General features: G+C 39.9%; 1 protein-coding gene and 1 long non-coding RNA gene across 3 annotated transcripts in view; one reads left to right on the plus strand and one right to left on the minus strand.

The window, feature by feature from the left end:
• Nucleotides 1–3067: 3067 nt before the first annotated feature.
• LOC108961601 (uncharacterized) lies at nucleotides 3068–7733 on the minus strand. Its single transcript, XR_001989948.3, has 3 exons — nucleotides 7407–7733; nucleotides 7240–7301; nucleotides 3068–4508 (listed from the first exon to the last, which is right to left on the minus strand). It is a non-coding gene; the product is annotated as an uncharacterized LOC108961601 (long non-coding RNA).
• Nucleotides 7734–7877: 144 nt separating this feature from the next.
• The window catches only part of FRS2 (fibroblast growth factor receptor substrate 2), a 52175-nt gene continuing 38295 nt past the window's right edge, over nucleotides 7878–21757 (plus strand). Inside the window, exon 1 of one of the 2 annotated variants that reach the window (XM_030238082.2) lies at nucleotides 7878–8018. The gene's annotated coding sequence lies outside the window, so the exon portion shown is untranslated. Of the gene's footprint in view, nucleotides 8019–21328; nucleotides 21382–21757 lie in introns of those variants that run through there. The other variant, XM_009086736.4, reaches the window with a different exon arrangement.

Here is a 21757-nt window from a genome sequence, read left to right on the forward strand (position 1 = left end):
CTGCCCAAAGGGGGGCCAGTCAGCCCAGACTGCTCAGGACCATGTCTAGTCAGACTCTGGGTATCTCCCTGGAAGGAGGTCACACGCCTCTCCTGGCAACACCTTACAATATTTGACCACCTTCACAATAGAAAGAAAGACAGAAAGAGACAGAAAGAGAGATAGAGAGACTGAAAGAAAGAAAGAGAGTAAGAAAGAGAAATAAATAAACATCTGAATCTAAGCAGAACTTAGCAGGATGTGTCAATTCCCTCTCAGCTTATCGCTGTGCACCTCTGAGAAGAATCTGGCACATTTTTCCGTGAGGGCAAGAGCAGTAAGTTCTTCCTGTAGCTGCCTCCTTGAAGCAATACACCATTTTCCCAGCCCTCTGACCATCTCTGACAGTGTCTCTGTCCTATATTAGCTGCCAAATGGCCATTCTGCATCAGGCTACACAATTATCCCTAACTCTCTTCTGGACTTAATGACCAGGACTAAACAGTCAAGGGTAGAAAGAACAGGTCAGGTACAGCGCAATCATTTTTGATATACATTCAGGTTTTTGTAAATCATTGGCTAGGAAAAAACAGAAGCAAAGGCCACTGTATTCCATTCAATTTACTTCTGCTAATGCACTGCTTTGCTTTTATTTCCTTTATTTGTTTTGCCTGCATTACTTTACATTTAGAGACCAAATTTCCACTTCTAGTCCAACACCCATGCTGTTCAGCAGAAGCAGATCCTTTTGAAGCTCTTTGCTGTCAGCTTCGTGGTGGACTAGAGCACAGGATTTTGCACTGAGCTGCTGCTTTTACTCAAGCCTCTTTCCAAGACCATTTCTGAGTATGCTAACTAGTGCAGGTCCCAGCATGAATCCCTGTGGGAGTACAATCTACTCTCCCACATTGTAAAAAATTACTATTTATTGCTACCTTGTTAACCCTTCTCTTTCAGCTAGTTACTAATTCACAGGATTATCCTTCCTAGTCTGTGACAGCTGGTACTCTTTAGCAGCACTGCTGAGAGACAGTGCCAGAGGCTCTTTTGAAATCACTACAACTCATGTATCACTCTGTTTTATCAATTTGTTGATTTTGTCAAAGAACTTCATAATTATGACAAAGCTCTTCTATCTATGAAAACCCATGTTGATTTTTCCACAGTCTGATGTATTTGTCTGTATGCTAAAACCTCACCCCACCTCTCTGTCACTGGTTAGCTTCCATGACCTGAGACAAGTCTTGCTGACTATTCCAACAAGAGGGCTCAGATGCTGAAAATGAGCACTTATGTTCCTTAAATCTGAAATGACTGTCTCAAAAATTCTCACTCAGTTCTTTTCCAGCTTTGGAGGTGCTTACATCCATAAATTCTTTCTTTGCTAACACTTGCTGTGTTGGCAAAATGGAGTGTCAGCATCCTGGTTATGAACTCTCAGTGTCAACTTAACTGAATATTCCTGAATTAGCACTGTCATGGTTGAGGCAAAGGTGCACAGTCCACCCACAACTTTTCCAATAGCAGTTGTAATACTGGCTCACGGAGCACAGCTGACACAAGCCCAGCATTTGCCAAGATTATTTAGCACTACTCCCCAGTGACTGTGACTTCAGTCATGCAGACATCATTTCACAGTGAAAATCATCTTTTTCAGAGAGGATCCCAAGTGATCTTGTTGTCCAATTGCTTCCCTCACATACCGCATAGGAAACCTGGACAGAGAACCAGATGCAATTGAATTCACCCAGCACCAATTCACCCATTAATGGCCAGAAATCTGAGCTGTGCAGTACCAAGACGCTGCAGACTTAACCCACATTTCCTTGTAAGCAAAATGAAAGTCTATTGCTTCTCTTGCCAAAGAAGCACAGACATAATTCCACTAATGATAATGAAGTATCAACTAACACAATGACAAATGACCCAAGAATATCTATTTACTCACTAAATGAATAAGGCAAAGGGCACTTGCTGCTTGCAGAGATTTAAAAGAACCCGCTGTTTCCTCCAGTGAGAGGCCTCTATTCTGTCCCCCAAAAGGCACAAAATAGAAAAATGCTGTATAATAGGCAACCTAATTCTATCATAATTGGTGCCAACACAGAAAGTCAAAAACACAGCTGCACAAGTTGCCTAATTTGTAAAGGTCTGCCATTGTGATGGTGTTCTTGGGACATTGTTTTGTACATAGCACATAGTCAGGTGTACGCAGTTCTGAGGCCCTTAATTAGATTTATATCCCACTTGTTTATTACAGGCGTAATAACCTGGAAACAGACGTGTGTACATTCAACAAACTGATGGCTCTCTGGGGAAACAATCACCAAGTAGTTACAGGAACTGCATATGTCATTTTTCAGGAAAATGAAACCAGTTCAACTTGGTTACACAGAACATTAACTTGTGAGAAGAACTGTATTAGAAGATATACTTGTGAGGTCCAAAAAGCAGCTTCACTTGCAAGGATGTTTTTCAGCCTCTCAATATTCAAATGATAAAGGACCAAACATCTCTAAGAATAAAATACATAATACCTCAGACAGCAAGCTCAGAATAAAAGGAGGTCAGAGGAGATACCTAGGTTTAAAAATACATTTTTGCAACTCATCATATTATCTTTAAAAGTTTACTGACCCACTGTCACAACTACCTTGTCCTTCATAGAATATTACTTAGAACACATGGATCCTTTAACCTTGTCAATGGTCTATTTGACAAGGACAAGACAATTTATAAAACGGAGGAAAACCAAATTACAATACAAACAGCCATCAGAAGAATTCCTGAATGACCAGGTCTGCTCCACGTTTCCCTGTGAGAGCAGAAAGTTTGTCATGTTCCAGCAGTCATTTCAGGAAAAAATTCACTATGTGAATTAAAATGTCCAGCTGCATGACACCTTTATTTACTATTGGATTTATACTTTCTTTTTCACTTTTAAGTGAAATCACAACTAATGACAATACTCAATGAAGCAGTAAACTACTAGTTTAAACTAGCTCAGCCTTGAAATTCCTTCTGAAAAAACCCCCAAATATTAACTGTACTGGGGAGGTGTGCTTTCATAAGAAGGGTAGGATCTGGCTATAAGTAGCTGGTGTATGGCCCTTACTGTATGCAGGGGGTTTGGTTGGTTGTGAAAACAAAAACTTCTTGATGTGATATACAAAGGGTTATTCTACTTAACACGCCACACATGAGGGGACGCAGAATGTGACGTGGCTGGAGTTACTCTGTTCAGCTAGCATACTAAGTCCAACTTTCTCCCTTTGTAAATTTGTTTTCCAGCTTCTGAAATGTTTTCATAGTTTGAATGTGTGGTTTGAATTTTTAAAAAGAAGGGTTTGTTAGTGTCAAGTGGATTTTGGAAAGTGTGGATCAGAATACAATTACTCTAGGTAGCAGAGAAAGAGCACAAGCTTCTGCACTGCATTTCAACCAGAAAAATGCGTTCACAGCAGTCATAAACCAGGAAAGAGTGTTTATAGTACAGCCCTCACCTATAGCTGTGTTTAGGTGGTGTCTACAGACAGGAATACCAAAGTCCTTCTGTATTACAAAACAAAGTGACTGGAAACTTCTGTGATTTGTCATGAGGCTGTTGCTATGATTTTATTTTTAAGAGAAACTGTATACTCTCCTAAGTTTATTGCAAGAGTAGAAGTTGAAACATTAAGGATCTGAGTCCATGTTTATCTCCCAAAACACATCCAGGCTTTGTGCTGGTGTAGATGTATCTCACACCAGTCAGAAAAGACTTCCCAGAGCGTAAGAAAAACCACACATGAAATGCAAAAGGTTCCAAAGTTCTTGAAAAGAAGAGATATAAGTCTCCACTTCATGGCTTTGAGAAGTTCGCTGCCATGAATCTCTGAACAGCATGTGAAAGGAAACTGCAGAAACAGAATGCAGAATCTGGCATTCTATTCCCCAAGAGTCCTCTCTTTGTCAGGTCCAGACATTAAGAAAGAATAAAAAATAAGTAAGAAATGCTGTTTTAATCAGATAAATCACAGACTCAATTAGGTTGGAAAAGACCTCTAAGATCACTGAGTCCAAGCTGTAACCAACCACCACCTTGTCAACTAGACCATGGCACAAAGTTCAGTCGCTTCTTAAACACCTCCAGCACTGGTGACTCCACCACCTTCCCTGGCCAGTCCATTCCAATGGTCAGCAACCCTTTCCATGAAGAAATTCTTCCTGATGTCCAACCTGAACCACTCCTGGTGGAACTTGAGGCCATCTCCTCTTGTCCTGCTGCCAGTTGCATGGGAAAAGAGGATGACCCCCATCTTACTACAGCCTCTTTTCAGGTAGTTGTGGAGAACAATAAGGTCTCCCCTGAGTCTCCTTTTTTCCAGGCTAAACGACCTCAACTCCCTCAGCTGCCCCTGAGGGAGTTACTCTCTAGACCATTCCCCTTCTCTGGACACACTCCAGCACCTCAATGCCTTTCTTGCTGTGAGGGGCCCACAACTGGCACAGGATTCAAGGTGAGGCTTTACCAGCGCAGGGGAAAAAATCTGTACAGGGGAAAAAATCTGTTGTTAGAATGTATGACTGGACTGCACTCCTGCCTACAGAATTGAACACTGCCTAAATCAACACAGGTCAAGGGCAAAAGCACTTGATCTACAGAGTCCAATTTCATTACGAAAGGCACCAGAACATGTCAGGTATCATCCTGTAAGAATTCAGGACCTGGAATAAGAGTGGTCTATGAATCAACACTGAAATACATTAGGACAGTGCAATAAGAACTTCTGGAAATACAATCTATCATATATCTGATGCAGTTTAAATTTATTTCCTCTTAAAAGACGAAGAATCTTTCCGAAATACTTATATGACCTAGTTTTTAAATTCTGTTGCCTCAGAAAAACCATGCATTTAGCACACCTTGTGGTGGCTGTATAATACCATATAAAGAAATGCTGAAGCAATTTGAAAAGTTTAGTTACCAAATAATAATTTCACAAGTTTTATCTATGGATGAAATATTTATGGAAAAGCTTTAAAGATGGTTGAAGCACATAATTTTTAAAAAGAGAGAAAGTGAGCTATAGTGAAACAACACAGAAGGCTTTTGACTTCAAAGCTGACATAAATAAAGTTTAGCAAAATCTAATAGAAATAAAGATGCCATCAAAAGTCTGTAAACAGCTATGTAATCTTTGAAAGACTTGCAGTTGATGCAGCATCTGGACAGAGCTGCAATAATCTCATTTTGGAATAATAGAAATGATTTTAGATAGCAGCAGCAACAAACATGTCATGGATCCAAAACATCTATCTAGTGAGAATGAAAAGCAAGAACAGAACAGAAATTCCCACCAGGAATGCAAGACAGCAAGGACTCAAGAAACAAGAAAATGCCCTGGTGAAAGATCTATAACAGCCACTAAGTGCAGCTCCAGTATCTAAATATTGAATTGGTCTGTCAGTTAATCTGAGTGAGCTGGGGAAGGTCACGCTCAGGTAAACAGTAAGGATGACCAATTTCACACATGAACAAACACAGCATTTCACCTTTGATGAAGATGTTGAACTTGATTGTCAAAGAGACACTGTGCTATCCTAATTTAATACAAATCCTGACATAATTAAAGTGCAGCCATTTAAATGAACAGGTGAAGGCATGGTGAAGGCTAGAGGGAGGAGAAAATAAATAAATGACCCAGAAGAAGAGACATGTCAAAATGTTGTTCCTTGTTCATCCACACACTGCTGAAAAGATTAGGGGAAAACATTGCCAGGCACAATATTAGTTGAATGTGCACTCACAGATGGGGATCAGCAACTGTATTTGAACAGACTTTAAGGCAAGTCCTGTGACCTGAAGATGTTCCAGATTGCAAGGCAAGATGTATTCTATTACCATCCGTATAGCAGTTGTCTTGTGTAAAGTGGGCAATTTTCCTTATCTCTCTGAGTGATCACAATCTCTTCTCCCTGGCAGGGGACATCTGCTGATAACAGGCTATTGAATGTCACTGCATGGCTGATATGAACTGTAACATCCCATTGTGAGATGCCCTGCCCAGAGGGAGGAGCCAAGCATTCCTACCCAGATATAATCTGGAGATTTTGGAATGCCAGCATGGCTTCCCACTGGATTTCCCAGAAGAACAGCAGCTGCTTCTTCTTCCACGGATCTGCAGAGGAAGAATACACCCTTTTTCTACAGGACCCCCTGCTCGAATAGGACCACATCTGACACTTCAGAACAACTGCAGCCACTTTTCCTACTGGACTGCTACCAACACCCTGACCAACAGGGTGTCAGGTTGAGTTCTGACTCTGGCAGTGTTGTTCTAGTGTATTGCATTGTTTTATTTTATCCTTTTTTTTTTCCCTTACCTATTAAAGAACTGTTATTTCCTGCTCCCATATTTTTTGCCTGAGAGCCCCTTAATTTAAAATTCAGAGCAATTCAGAGGGGTGGGAAGGGTTTGCATTCTCCATTTCAGGGGAGGCTACTGCCTTCTTTAGCAGTCACCTGTCTTTCCAAACCAAGACAGAAGGTCACAAGGAATCCTGCAGATGTTTAAGAAGGCCTATTGCTTTGTAGCCCATTGTATATTATGTTTATGGCAAGCAAGCAGATACTGTATGTTAGATGACAGTGTTTGCTACATGACTTCACCTATTACATGACTCAGATATAGGAAAATCCCATTTGCTCTGCTTTATCCATCTAGTCCTCTGGGTCCTGACTCACATGCACAGGAGCTAACAGCTGCAGTGGTACAAATGCTAAACCACAGTTGTACTCTCTCCACCCTTTTCCTTCTAGGTATTATATATACTCTATCACCTTTCTAGCATGTCCTTCTGAAGAACATTTCTGCATGGACTTTTTCAGGTCTCATGCAACCTACAGATTAAATGAAGCTTAGGATAGTGGAGTAGTGATCCATTTACTTTCAACATTTCTGCTACAAAGCAGTAACTGTCTAGGGAAGGGAAGAAAGTGAGCAACTGTGAGAACAACATTTTCTATTTTCCTTATAATGAACTGACTGAAACAAGAGTCAAAAGAGGAGGTGCACAACTCCTGAGAAAGTTATAGACATAGACAGAACTGTTCTGTGAAGCAACTTGGTGCAAGGCATTGTTTGGTGAAGAGTTCAGAAGTTTGATTATGGCCAAAGGAGGTGGATAGCAAGAAAAGACAAAGCTGAATTTTATGCAGGTTGCTGGCTGCTCTGACTGTGAGCAGTGTGTTTCTGTGTATGTTGGGACAAAACCTACACATTCAAGATTCATTGTAGATCACAGCGTCTTCTGGTCCAAGACCTGTCACACGTATCGGCCTGTAAAGAGGGAACAGACACGGTGACACAGAGGTAGTGAGAGCAAGAACAAACATCTGGGTTTTTTTGCACTGGCTAACAGGAGTGTTAAGCGTTTCCACAGACCTGTACAGGTGTGGCACCGCCTCTGGTTCTTGTTTCCCGCATCAATTGTGCCGTATCTTCGTTTTTAATGCGCACAGCGCCAGCCATTGCATTCAGTCGCATGCAGCGCAACCTTACTAACACGGCCCAACTCCGACGGCTGTAGGTGAGGAGTCACGGCGGCAGCGCCGAAAGTAACAGCGTGACACCGAGTGCTACAACATCAACACTCAGAGCAAACCGAGCCAATTCTTCCCAGAGCTCTGCGCGCAATTACAGCTTTAATTTTTTATTTAATTTTTTTTCAAACCTGAGGAACCAGTAAGACACGCTTCGCGGCCGCCTCCCTCCCCGCCAGCCCCCGCGCCGCTCCCGGCGCAGCCCCGCGGCCGCCCCGCCGCCCGGGCGGTGCCGCTGCCGGGACCCCCGCCCCGCCCCGCGGCTCCCCGGGCACTGCCCCGGAAGGCGATCGTGCCGCGCTCCGGAAGCGGAGCCGGGCAGGGTCCGGCCCAGAGCGCGGCCCTGTTGCTGCCGCGGTCGGAGGCGCAGCTGTGCCCCGGCCCGACGCGGGGCCGCCGTCTCGCCCGTCACAGGCGGCCCGGCGCGGCGGCCAGCGCGGGGCTCATGGCCCAGGTGGGTGCTGGTCCTCTCCCTTCACCCGGCTCCTTCCCGCGGGGTGCTCGGCCGGCTCCGCTGCCGCCCCCTCCCAGTGGAGCCCCCCGGGCCCCGGAGCAGCCCCTTGTCCTGGCTCTTTCCGCGGGAGCCGGGCTGGGACGTGCCCCGCGGTAGGACCCGCTTCTCCTTCCCTGTGGGTCCGGGCGCGGGAGCTCGGTGGCTGCTGGGCCCCCGCGGGCACGGGGGGCTCCGGCCCCGGGCTGTGTCTGGGCGGGGAAGGCCGGGCACGGAGGGGAATCGCTGCCTTGCCCTGGGGCTCGGGCGGGAGCGGGGGGGGACGACGAGCGGAGTGCGACTTTAGAAACAAAAGACGAGGCGATAAATTTGTCCCTGCTGTGGCTGTGTTGGAGGCAGGTCTGGCGCGGGAGCGGTCCCGGCTGCCTGACCGCCTCCTCGTTGCTCGGCCTGTCTGATGCTTGTGTCTCATCTCGTGTCACCTGTCAAGCCCTCGCAGCTTCCTCTATGTCAGCTGTGTCCGTCACACGGCTGCCAAGATAAAAGTACGTTTGCTATTCCACGTCTGTGAGCAAACCCGGGGGGCGTTCGGGGTGCGAGCCCCGAGACTAGCGGAGAGCTCTGTCGGGTCGGTGCGGTGGGAGCCGCAGACAGAGCCTGCCAGGGGAAGGGGCTCCTCCCGGCTCTTGGAAGGGGTGCTGTGCAAATGAATGAAAGCGATACCCAGCACTCTTCCTCCTCATTTTAAACTGCCCTTCCTCTGACATATCGCTACATGTAAATGTAGCAAGGATAGATCTGAAGACACACTGACGTCAAGAGGTGTCTCAGCACTGATTTGGCTTGAGTGCTCATCTAAACTTGAAATTTTGGAAGAAAAGTGTATGTTTTTTCATCTTCCTGGTCACTGCGTCTTGCTCAAAGTCATTGCATAAGATGCAGTAATCATAATTAGAAATCACTAGGGATGTTGTTGTATTGTGAGTTGAAAGTAATGCTGTTATTGCAATGAAGAAATAGTGTAAAAATCAAGATAGATTTTAGTAAGTATTTTGAAAATATTGCCAACTGTGGTTTGATACTAATATTTTTAACATGCATTTTATTTGTGACTTTTAAATATTCCTGGATTCTTTATTAACTTTAAGGCCTAGTGACAAAGTGATGTTTAGTGTAATGAGCAAAAAGAGTTCTCTGAGTAAATCTTTAATGGTGTCAACATTAGCAGTAATTCCATATCATGAACCTGTCAATCTGTTCTGCTAATTCTACAATGTATTTGTATTTAGCAAAATGAAAATCTAATCTTTAAAAGATTTATTGCTCTGTTAAAAGTGGCTTGATATTAAGATATACAGGTTCAGATCAAATAAGCATTCTATTTTTTTGTTGAAATCAGCAGAACCGCCAGGGAAATTAATTGTCTGCTTTCCTTGGTTAGCAAGTGCATTTGAACAGCACACCTGTCTATGCCTGCTTGAAAGGAAACCTGTATCAGTATAAGTCACCAGTTCAGGTCCAACTGCTAACTCCACATTAAAGGGAAAAAAAATTAAAAACCTTATTCCTTGACAGAGAGTCCCTGAGTTTATTTCCTTCCATGTCGAGAATCCTTTGAAAATGCTTGTTGAAACAGTGTGCCAGCAGTTGTATGAATATAAAGTTAAATAGCTTTTCAGGGTTTTGCTGACTTTCCAGTTCAGTGTCTTCTCTCAAGTGTTGGTGGTGAATTGTAGTAAAAATAAACTGTTCTAACTTTTCTTAAATTTTTATAGGCAGAGTACTTTGGAACACTTTTTCATCATACAAGAAATTTCTGTTAAGGAGAAGATCAGTTATCTTAAAAAATGCTGCTGTAGGCAGGTGGTAGTCTGTGAAAGATTCTAGCTTTGTAAGAGAGTTTCATTAACTGGGAAAATACAATGTATGGCACTTGGGAAGACTGGTTTTTAGGAAAAGCATCTGATTCTGCCCTTCACTTCTTGAACTGCAATGTTGCTAGGTCTTATCTTTTGAATTGATATGATTATATTTCTTTTCTTTGTTAACTGGATGAACATAAACGTACATTTACGTTGCATGGAAACAGTTCTCTGCTAAATTTAACAATTCAGTTATAAACCCCATTGTTTATAAATTAAAAAGATGGTTGCTAACAGTCTGTATTCCTTCTTACAATACTTGGATCAAAAGTTAGCTTGAAAGTAACTACATCTATTTTTATTATTACCTCATTGAAATTGCTTTTGACCTCATTGAAATTGAGTTTGTTCATTTCTGTGATGCTGGGACTTGTAGTTTAAGCAAAACAACTTTTTGAATAATAGATGAAATTCACTCCTGAGTAGAGAGGTTTGTTAGACAGCTTAAATCACCAGAACCATTTAAATTCCTTGTAAGTATCAAACTGTGGTTAAGATAATACTTAACATGACTACAGTTATTTTATTCCATGTATGTTCTTATGCAAATATCTTGAGTCACCTAATCAGTGATGTTTAAAACAATTATCTGGTAAAACTATCATTAAGTTAGAGAAACTAATGCTCCCTCTTTGTTGTGTTGAATATGAAGGGTAAAAGTGGTTAATGTAGTGAGCTGGCCTCACTTCTTGCTTCTTGTGCCCAAGTAGACTATGGCTGCTTAGGCTCCTGCAAAGATTGGAATAAGGTTTAATCTTTGGAAAACATCGATTAAAATAGTCACATTCAGCTGTGCAGGCAAGTTGAAATTTAGAATGTGGTGGTGTCTGAGTGTTTCCACAGCATCCCAAGCTGATAAAAATTGGACCTCCCACTTTCCCAGCATCCTTCCTTCTCTTCCTTCCTTGTGCTGGTAAGGATTGCTCTGGTTCACAAACCTTTACTGGCTGAAAGTTAGCAATTTTTTTTTTTTTGCTTGGTAGAATTATTTTTCAGTTGACTTGGCACCCTGAACTGACTCACCCAGCAGTTGCACAGCTCTCAGTGGCTGTGTGAGCAGAGGAGTGGGATCCCAGAGAGGAAGGGCATGAGTGGCAGACCACAGGCCTTCTTGAGCTGTGAGGTTGGTGCAGGATCTGGGAGGCTGGTGCAGGCAGATCTGTTGGTGTTGCAGGACTCCAGCCTTCGAGCTACTGCTGCTGCTTTGCACTGGCACACAGCTGGCACAGACCAGCTCCACCATTGAAAAACATGGTCCTGTTTGCTTCCCTGCTCTGCTGCTTCCTCCTTTGTGCAGGAAATACTTGTATGGTTATGTGGTGAGCTGGGCTGAGGATTGAACTAACCTGGGGGAGGGGCAGGCAGGGAAGGGTTCGCTTTGAGCTGGATCAGTTTGCTGCACAAACATTTGTGCTGGCGCAGAGATGGGGATGGAAGCAAGCAGTAAGGGGAGCAGGGTGTGTCTGTTTCTTTTGGTGACAGTGACACATGATGCCAGTTTAAAGTATATTTGATACTGGCCTGATTCTGTGAAGTTAAGATGGTACAGCGTTGAGGGTTTCAAGACATCATTTGGTTATGGTTCATGGGATATTTACGTCTAAGACCCCTTAAATCAGGGTAGTGTGTGTCTAATTTCATTCTGTGCTTTGAAGGAATCTGGCCTTTTGTTTAGTAACTAAAAAAATATATTTGGTACCTATTGTTTCATATAACTGGTGTTCATCAAATTACTGCACAAATTAATTTATTTATATTTCTAAATGTATATTGAATTTTTAAATGTAAAAGATTTAAATAAGGAAAGTTAGTGAGCAGTGTCTACTAAGAAAGTGGCAATTTTGCAGTAACAAGTAGCTAAAGAGACAGAACAAATCTATGAAAATTATGAGGCTGATGAAAGATACACATTATAACTTCACACAGTTTTTGGGGAGGCAGTCTGTGACTTCCCTTCATAAGTAACTATAATGGTTAGTGATTTTCAAAATCTGTCTTATTCAGCCTGTCATAGAGGTTGTAGTTAATTTTTCAGGATATGGATAGGCATTGATTTTTATCTTTTTTTTTTCTCCCCTAATGTCTGTGAAAATTGTAGATAGAGTGTCCCCCATCCATTTGTCTCCCCTTCTCTGCTGTAGTTTACCACATGTAGTAATCCTTTCCACCAGGGAAGCTATATGCAGTGTTACATGCTTTAGCCATTAAATAGACAGTGTTAGCTCAGCTTCACTGGTCAGTTACCTTGATTAATTTTTCCCAAAGTGGATAAGTGTGCTCTTACATGATTCACTCTGTTGCAAGTCTGTATGGGTGGTAGTCTCTCTTTGCTCAGTGGTGATGAGTAACTGAGCAGTAGCTACTGCTGGAAGAGATGACCTATCTGCAGCTCCTAAGTAACGTTTTCTGTAAAAATGTAGTGGGTTTTATTTTTGTCTGCTAGCGATTTTTTATCAAAAGGATTTGAGGAACTGTTGGCTGAAAACTGCTGTTCAGAGATGTGTAATTTCATGTAGGGCATGCAGATGGTATTTTGGTTGTGTATGAGTTGTAAAACAGCAGTTGTAATAGACTTTCAGTTTTCTATTCTTAAACATCATCTTTTGTTGTTGGCCCTTCTGTGCTAGATGTGACAATTCTTTTTAAACTTGAACTGGTGATAAACAGGTGTGTGGTGCTTTCTCATATGTGCTTCTCATATATATGTGCTGACAAATGTCTGACTATGTATGTCATGTATTCTCCAACTATAGTGTACTTTTCAAAGCTTCATCTTCACTGAGTCTGGCAGGGTGGCAACAATCATGATGGTGAATTTAGTTCGCTCTTTATTGAGTTCCCTATCCCTGCAACCATGGGATTCTCCACAATTTCAGTTTTCCCCTCAAGCTTCAAATGACAACAGAAATAATTACCTCTTGGCTTAAATAAAAAGAACTAATAACTTATTTTGGATGTTTATACAATAAAAATTCATGATTATTGCATGCTTGCGACTGACTATATGCATTCTTTTCTAATTAGTGGAAATGGCATTGAGATTACTGACTGTTTCCTTCTCATGTCTTAGAGTACTTTAATTTCATGTTTTATTTTGTTCTTTTCCTAAAATGCTTTTACATCCATATGCAGGGTAGTGAGATGAGAAGTTCCTTGTCACAGGAGAGATATTCAATCTGTCACTGACTTCTCAGGCAGTCCAGGGTAATCCCTGAACTTTTTGCTTGAATCTCAGTCAAAAAGTAATACTAGTACCTGTGTTAGGCAGTGTGTTCCTTTCAGATACTGCAAATGTAAAATCATTGTGTCGCATGGCATTGCAATCATACCTGACCATGCTGGATGGCCTTTATTTACTTCAGCTTCTAGAATCAGCCAGTTACTACACCTGCTGTTTCTTCTCACAGAACTGGGGATTTTTTGGTTTATTTCTATTTTGTTATTGTTTGGTTTTGAGTTTTTTTTTAATAGATGTTTAGGTTCTGTTTCGGCTGTAGATAGAAATGCCTCTGTGTTGGTACATTTTTGGACCAGGATTTAAAAAAATATCTCAGATGTAGGTTTTTTTCCTTTACTTATGATAAATGTGCATCTTATGGAAAAGATGCTCAAGTATATCTTGCTATTCATCTTTTTCTTGTTCATGTGTTTGTTACTTTTCTGTTGAGAAAAATCTAGTTCACAAATACCATGTCTGTGCTTATAGCAAATGTAAAGTACTATGGGCAGTTGGCATATCTGAGATAGTGTCAGTTTTCCTTTATGTATGCCCAAGTTAGGATAGATTAGAGTCCCATGCTGTCAGGCTGAAGAACTGACCCTTTTCCTTGGCTTTTCTTCCTAGTGATTTTGGTCCTGGCAGGGTTGAGGTGCTGCTGTTGTCATTCACCAGTGGTGATGGTTACTGCAAACCCCTGATCCGAACTGGGTGCTGCTGACTCAGTGGTGAAAAGTTGCTTTAATTTCCTGCCTTTTGAAGGGTAAAATAAACTCTCTATCCCATGTACCCAGATCCCTGGGTTTTTAATGCAAGATATCTCATGAGATATGATCTCTCATGAGAATGGCAGTTTAAAATAGTGTGTTGATATTTTCACTGTTCTGCTGTCACTACTGCCAGAGAAGTTAAATTGCATACTGGTGTCTTCTGGGATTGCATGCCTTGACACAGATGAAGCATTTGTCTTTGACAAAGATTTTCTTCAATGCTTTGCACAGGGATATTACCTTCTTGTGTGATAGTATGACACCTGGCACAATATGCAGGTGGGGACATGTCATTCTTACCATTATTTATTGGGCAAATGTGATTGTAGTAATACTGCTTGCTGAGAATCATAAAATACCATGATTTGGAAGAGACTCAGTAGTGTGGACATTGGAAGGATATTCATCAGCACAATACTAGATGAATTTCTGAGATGAAATGTCTTTATTTCATTACTTGCAAGATGTTTGACAGGGTGGAGAGTTGACTGATTTTGCCATGCTTTAGGATAGTGAGTCATTTTTTCCCCAATGAAGATGTTGAAGCAGTTGCTTTAAAGAGGGAACTCTCACTCTTTCCTTTTTTTCTCCAGCAGAAACGCAAACTTTAGTTTATATTTAAACTTGAAGTGAGAAATGAATGACCTAGTGCTCTGTTCAATCTTGGTAGCAATGTATCAATCTTATGCTGAGCTTGCTTGAACTGACAGCAGTAGCTTTTTGCTTAGCAGCATAGCAGAGCAAAACTGAGTTGACTATGCAGCAGTTATCCTTCAGACATGGCTAAATTTTTCAGTCTATTTATGAGTATCAACAAACACTTTGTGCATACTTTTGCCATGCATTGAATGCTTCTATTTTCCTTTAATTTAGCTGAAAACTAGTAATGGAATTCCTGAGGTTTTGAATGGAATAGCTGTTGGCAAGCTTAGGGTTTTGAAACCCAAGGCAAATTAAGATACCAAGCAAACACAGGGAGGGCTGCTTCTTCAGGGAAGTATGTTAAGATTCTTCTGACATCTTAGCATTTGTTGAAGGGCTTGTTATTTTATTTTTTTTAATCTCTTTGAATTACTCCTTTAAAGCACAGTTGTTGTTGTTTTTCTTTTAAGAAAATCTTACAGAAACATAAGGGGACCTTTTTTTCCTATTGATGTCACTCAACAAGTTTAGCCTTTTCATTACAAGTAGAGGCAACCATTACAAGTAGAGGGTGTTAGACTACTTTGTATCTGTCTGTATTTTTCAGTAACTCCACAGTGATTGAGGCATGTAGTTAGAACACAAATTTTAGTTTAAATAAAATACAGTCTTCCTTTAAATCACCACAGAAATTGTAATTGAAGGTAGTTGCTGTTGTGCATCTGTCAGGTGGTACAATAATGCAATTAAATTTTTTTTAAACTTTCAAAGTGTTGTTGGGCTTTTTACGAAACACATAACTAAGCTGTTTTAGGTTTGTGGGAATGAGAGGATGTATGATGTAGGGAAACTTGTCTGGCTGTCACAGGCTTGACCCTCTCCTGCCTTTGTGGTGCTGCTTGCTGCAAGCATCTTCCCACGTCTGTACCCTCTTCCCACTGACCCCAAAGTGTGCAACGTTCATAGAAATCTCTGCATCTCCAATATTTAGGTTTCTGTAAACTTTGTAGAGTCTCATGGCTCTATATGTGTCTTCATTCACACATATCATCCAAAATATTTATGAGGATTAAAAACACTGCATTTCATTTAAGTGTTTTTAATCATCATAAATATTTTGGATGTTTCAGAGCTCTTTATCTTCTCTCTCAAACGTAACTCATTTGCCTGCCATCTGCAATGCTGCTGACAGTGTACTAATCCTCCCTCACCCAGGGAGGGCACTTGTTTGGGAATAGCCCTTTCTTCTTCTCTTTGAGTCCACAATCATGTTTTATTAATATACTCCTTCCTCGTCCAAATAACATTTTCAAGACCACATTTTCTTTTTCTGTCTTTGCAAATGAAGTTTCTGTATCTGCCATCTGGAGTACTTCAAGAACCTTCTCCCTTAGCTGATATTCCTATCTCTGCAATCTGTTCAAAATACAGCTGCTACAATTTTTCAGTAGTCTGTTAATTTCTTCATCTAGCTGAAGCTCCCTTATTGTTTTTGAATTCAAAGACCCATGTCTCATATTTCTGCAGCATAGTCTTTTTCCTTGCTACTTTTGGCACTTGAATCTTTTTTTCTTCTCCCCTCCCCCCACGTCTTTACGTATGTTTCATGTCATATACTTTGATTTACAAAACTTCTGAGATGTTATATATGTTAATACTATTATAAGAGAAAATGACTGCACCTCTGACCTTTCTTCTTGGGTATTAGAGTTTCCTGTTGTCTCTTTGCTTATACAGATAAATAACATTTTAAACTGTGTAAGCGGACAGGAATACATGTTACCTGTAGATCCTTTCTTATAGGTACTTGGGAAATGTATATCACTGTATGTCTTTTAAATCTGATCCATTTGTCCAGTGATTTTATTTGGAATAAAGTGCACCAGTGGCATGCTTTAAAATCTGTTGTGTGAATAAATACAGTGTCATATTTTGTGGACATTTAGTATCATATGTGATTTCAATTAATAAATATTGTTTTCTGCACTTTGCAGCTTTCTGTGGTGAGGCAAATGTAATCTGCAGCTTTTACTGAAATAATGTAAGAATTGAATTAAACTGGCAATCAAAGTACTATTAAGTGCTATGTCATATACTTGACTCATTGTAGAACTAATGCTAATATTAACAGAGGTAATACTTTTATTTTTGTTATTAATTAAAGCCAAGTCACTCTTAAATATTTTTTAATGTTTCATGAAGCTTTGGTCCCAGGGTTTCTGTGGCTTGTGTTTTGCATTTTGTTTGTGATTTTTTGGGGGGTTTATTTTGGAGAAAGGTAAACTGCTGTGGCTACTTGTAATTTGGGACTCTTTGGCTGGTAATATCATGAAAAAGTAAACTAGTTATAGTAGATAAAATAATACATTTAGTATATAGCTTGCTGTATGCATCTTAGAAATGTTTTGGGATAGTATGGTTAAATTGTTGTGATTCTCTTCTGTGTCATGGCAGCTGCCTTATTTTTTCTTCTCTTAAAATCTGCTGAGTAGACTTTCATATGAAATTGAGAATGTAGTGTATGTGTTGCTCATCAGTTTGTGTTGCCATAAATGTAAAAGGACTAGGGCAGTGATAGTTAGTGTTAGTTCTCTCAGGTTAATACTAAAGTAAGCTGGATGTTTGCTGTCAGACTCTACAGAATTTGTGCAGCCAGACTGGAGGAAGTCTTAAATTCTTAAATAATTGTCTACTACTTTAGGCTACAAAAAGCATTTAATTGGCAAATATTCAGATCTTAGTATGAATGTGAATACTTGACCTTCTTATCTCTCTGATAGCTATCTCTTTCTTCATTTGCTGTTCAGGTTTTAGGTGATGGTATTCAGTTCCTGAATGAGCTTCCTCTGTGCTTGCAGTTTTGCTAGGAATGATGCCATTATCTTAATTTTTGTTGTTAAAAGGTATTTAGTTAAGGCTTTTTAGATCTTAAAAAGAACAAACAAGTTAATATTAAATCCAGTCCAATAAATTGTTCCCTAAGTTTGAACTTTGTGGTATTTATTTAATATTATGTTAACAATATTGTTGTCCCTATAGTTAGAGAAATTCTGAGTAATACATGCCAGTCCTGCTACTCCATTCTTAAAAATTGCTGGACTAGAAAAGAATGTATAGAGGAAATGAAAAAGGGAAGGTGCTACATAGACCTCAGACAAGCTATTTTATTTTTTTGTATTTTCTTCCTTCCTCCTTTTTATTTTTTTTTTCAGTAGAGAGGTGAACATTTCTTGTGCAGCACTTATATTCTCCCTCCCTAAGTTCCAGAACTTTTTCTGATAACAGAGCTTTGGAGAGCATTTCCAGCTTGTCCTGTGGCTCTTTAGTTCTAGAGCAATGTATGTGTTGTCTCAGAAGTACAACATATACCAGAAACTTAGATAAGCTTCTAGTTTCTGTAGGACTCTTTGGGTTTAAGTGTACATTATGACTCTTATTTTTAGATACTTATGGCCACTTAGGGTCTTGAAATATTTCTGCTAGTAAAGTGCAACAAAGTGCTCTTCAAAATCTAAAGTTCAAGTTATTTGTCTTGGATTTTCTCTGCCTACAGTGTTATGTTTATCATGTGACCTTCACAAATGTGTTTTCTTTTATAATGATTTTTGTCCCTAAGTGTCAGTACATTTACTTAATAAATATTTATATCTTTCTGCTTTAGAGTTCGTTATTCTGTTAAGTCCCTATTCACTAGTCCCATAGAGCACAACTTCATGTATGTCTGCTACATTTAAATTTACTTCTCTTGAAGAGTTTGTGTTTCTTATTTCAGCTGTAGTATAGAATTCTATTTGTTAAATGGATGTAACTCACTAATTGTAAATGGTATGGTTTTAAAAAAGTTTCATATCAAAGTGAAAGCAGTTTAACATTGTCAGTAGTATCAAATTAAAACTACCTCTCTGAATGTTTGTGCCATTACCATATCAGTTTAGCTTTACTGGTTATAAGATCTCCATAGGAAGGGTTTATTTTTGAAGTTGGAGGATGGTGCCTGAAGAGAAGAAACATGTTCAGCTGAGGCCTTGAGGACAGGCTAAAGTACTTAATGATAAATGGTGTACTCTGGGGGGAGCTCTAAATAAATGATTAAATGTTAACTACCAGGAGATACTTCATGCTGATAAATTGAGATGGAATCAGTTGTTATGTGGCATGTCAGACAGCTCTTGCACTGATGACTGGATGCAGTGGTACCATTTCCTTGGTGCTGACTTCTGAAGTGAGCCATGCATTAAGGAGGGTGCACTGGATTCTTATCAGTAGTGTCCTATCATACTGTATTAGTGAGCTTTTAAAGTAGTTACACTTTAGATTTATTCTGTATGAAATATTATTTATTGAGTGTGCTGTACCAGGGAAATGTACTTTACATAATCATGACTTCAAACAAGGAAGTATCACAGAATACCTCTGATGATGGAGTAATAAAGTCTAGCAGTGGTGAACATTAGAAATGTTTTTTTTAATTAGTTCTTCTAACAGTAGTTATTGTGGTCTGAGAGCAATTTCTGGGAGATCTTGGCTGGCATTCATTGCAAAGGCTTTCTATGAATTAATTCCAATATCGGACTATATCAGTGGAGTCACATCAGTGATTACCTCCCAGTGTGAATGAACTCTTTCGAAGTGGGTAGTTGTAGGAACATAGGGACAGGTAAAAAGAGCATAAAACTAGAAAGAAAAAGGGAATGTTGTCTTTGAAATACGAGTCTGGAGTTGTGAATAAAATGCAACTAAAATTGTTACCAAAAATGTTTATTGTTAAATTTTTTATGTTAAAAGCTATTTGCTGAGCTGCTGATAGGCTAATCCTAATAACAAAGTTTATTTAAGCTTTTTTTGGGCTTCAAAAATGTATTTGTGAATATATTACTCTTATGTTAGTGGTGAAAGTAAAACCATTGTTAAATGGAAATTTGGCAAAAATCACAGAAATCTAGAAGCTGGATTTCCTTTGGTCATTCCTAAATATTGTACAATTTGGGACCAGGGACTTTCCCTTTTTTTTTTTTTTTTTTTTTTTTTTTAAATATTTTAATAGAAACACTTTATTTCCAGGCCATGAAAGTTTTATACTGGTGCACATGCACAGTGAGTAGATCATTCCCCCTTTCTCTAACTATATTTTTAATTTGGTTGAATAGCACATTTCTGCCCAGCAGCTGTACACTTGGGTGAAGTGGCAACAGTTAAACTGGGTATCAGTTGGTTTGGGTTTTTAAGTCAGAAATGGCAGTCCCATATCTGGGGACACTTTTTTCTATAGCTTGTTTTGCAATCCTCTTGCACACGCATGATTAAACTATTTGTAAATGAGTTTACAGTATTTTTTGTTTGTTTGCTTTAAGAGGCCACGTTGTAAGCTGCAGCAGTTTAGCAGCTGATTTGTGAGTGACTCAGTGTTTGTCTCCTGAGTAAGGTGGGGATTTTGGTGGGGGGCTGGCACTTAGCGAGTACAGTGAATTTGTCTGCTGGCTTTTTGGTGATGTGGTTGCTGCTTCCCAGAACTTCCTTTGATTTCTAAGAAAACTGTAGATGTTTCTCTATGAAGTGTGTGCATTCACAGGCACACATTAGACCTGTGCCTGATGTAATGAATTGTTCTAGTGGGTTTTGTGGTGCATTGCAGCTTTTCATATGGATTTTAAGCATTATTTATAAATCCATTTTAGTACTTTTTTAAGCTAACAAAGCTACTAGATATGCTTCAACTGAGGTTATATTTCACAATTGATGGCATAGGTGTATAGTAGTAACTTGGCAGAGATTTTAAACACTTAAAAGTGTAATGAGACTTCTGATAAGTGTCCACTTTAGAAGATTCCCTAGGGAAACTCTCAAATGAGTCATGTACAGTACCACACAAGTAGCAGACTGAGTTCTTAGAACCCTGTGATTGCTTCTGGTTCCCTGGGCTATCTGATGACCATCAAGGAAACCTAGGTTTGCTAGAGGTTAAAGAGCTCAGCTCTTGCTTCAATACATAGTAAGTTACAAAAATGGCATTAACATACCCATCCAAATTTGTCCTATCCAGTTTGGTCTTAGTTCAGTGAATGTAATAGACAAAATGTATTGCCTCAGCAATCAAGAATTAATGCAATTTGGGTTGAATAACAGAAAAATTACACCACTGGGGTTAATTGATTCATGCTGCTGCTGTGTGGGGTTGTTAGACAGGGCAAAGTTAACATGCTCATAGTGCTGTTTGAAGGTGTAATAGGGCTGCCTGCCTTGCCTCCTCACTGCTGCAGTAGGAGAATTTATATCAGCCTGCAGCACTAGGCAGGTTTCAGAATTTGACAGCAGGTCTCCTTGCATCATACTACAGGCTTTTACTTGTTGGCACAGCAGAAGCAAGGTATGAATATAATCTTGTTGTGGTTTTCTAACTGCTTCTTTTCCCTTCTGCACTACATTTTGCATCCCTCTCACTTGAGACGTTACAGGTGTATATAGGATGACTGAAATAATGTAAATTAAAACTCCCTTGTTAAACAGCATTGACTTCCAACTAAACTGAACAGTTTTCTTCTGCTGTAGTTTGGGGGGTAATGTACAGAAATTGAGCTGCATATTTGGATAGTCAGCATAAATGGGTTGGAATTTATGAATGAGTGTAGGGATGTTATTTTACTAATACTGAAAATGTTCAGAGTCAAGTAATTTACTTGGAGTTGTACAGAGGTATCAAAGCACATATGTTTACAAACACAGTAATAATTAACTTCTTTTAATGATCAGCTATTAGGAGGAATACATCCATTCAGATGTAGAACTGGACTTGTGAAAACTTGCAGTGTTTTGCACAGGTGAGCAACCTAAAGGTTGGTGGGTTAAAACAGAAATTGTAGGAGCTGGGCAAGATAAGGTAAGGCAGTGAATCAGCACAGGAATTCTGTGGGAACTGATAAAGAAAGGGGACTTGAAGTCAGTTAGGAAGAAGCTTGATTTTCAGGAATTTTGTGTGCTGGCTTTAATTTATCCTAATCTTGCCTGTTACATATAGAATTTGAATTATGGTGGTTTACTGTCTTAACATTAGCTAATTATCCTGTTTCTTAGTTCTAAATTACTTTCAAAATCCCTGCAATATTTTTAGACAGGGATAAGTGGCTTCTGTGCTTTTGGGTGTCTTCCAGTATATACAAAAGGGTTGCAGTAAGGGGATGGTGTATCTGGGATTAA

The sequence above is a fragment of the Serinus canaria genome, chromosome 1A (genome assembly GCF_022539315.1).
Source record: "Serinus canaria isolate serCan28SL12 chromosome 1A, serCan2020, whole genome shotgun sequence".
NCBI lineage: Eukaryota > Metazoa > Chordata > Aves > Passeriformes > Fringillidae > Serinus > Serinus canaria.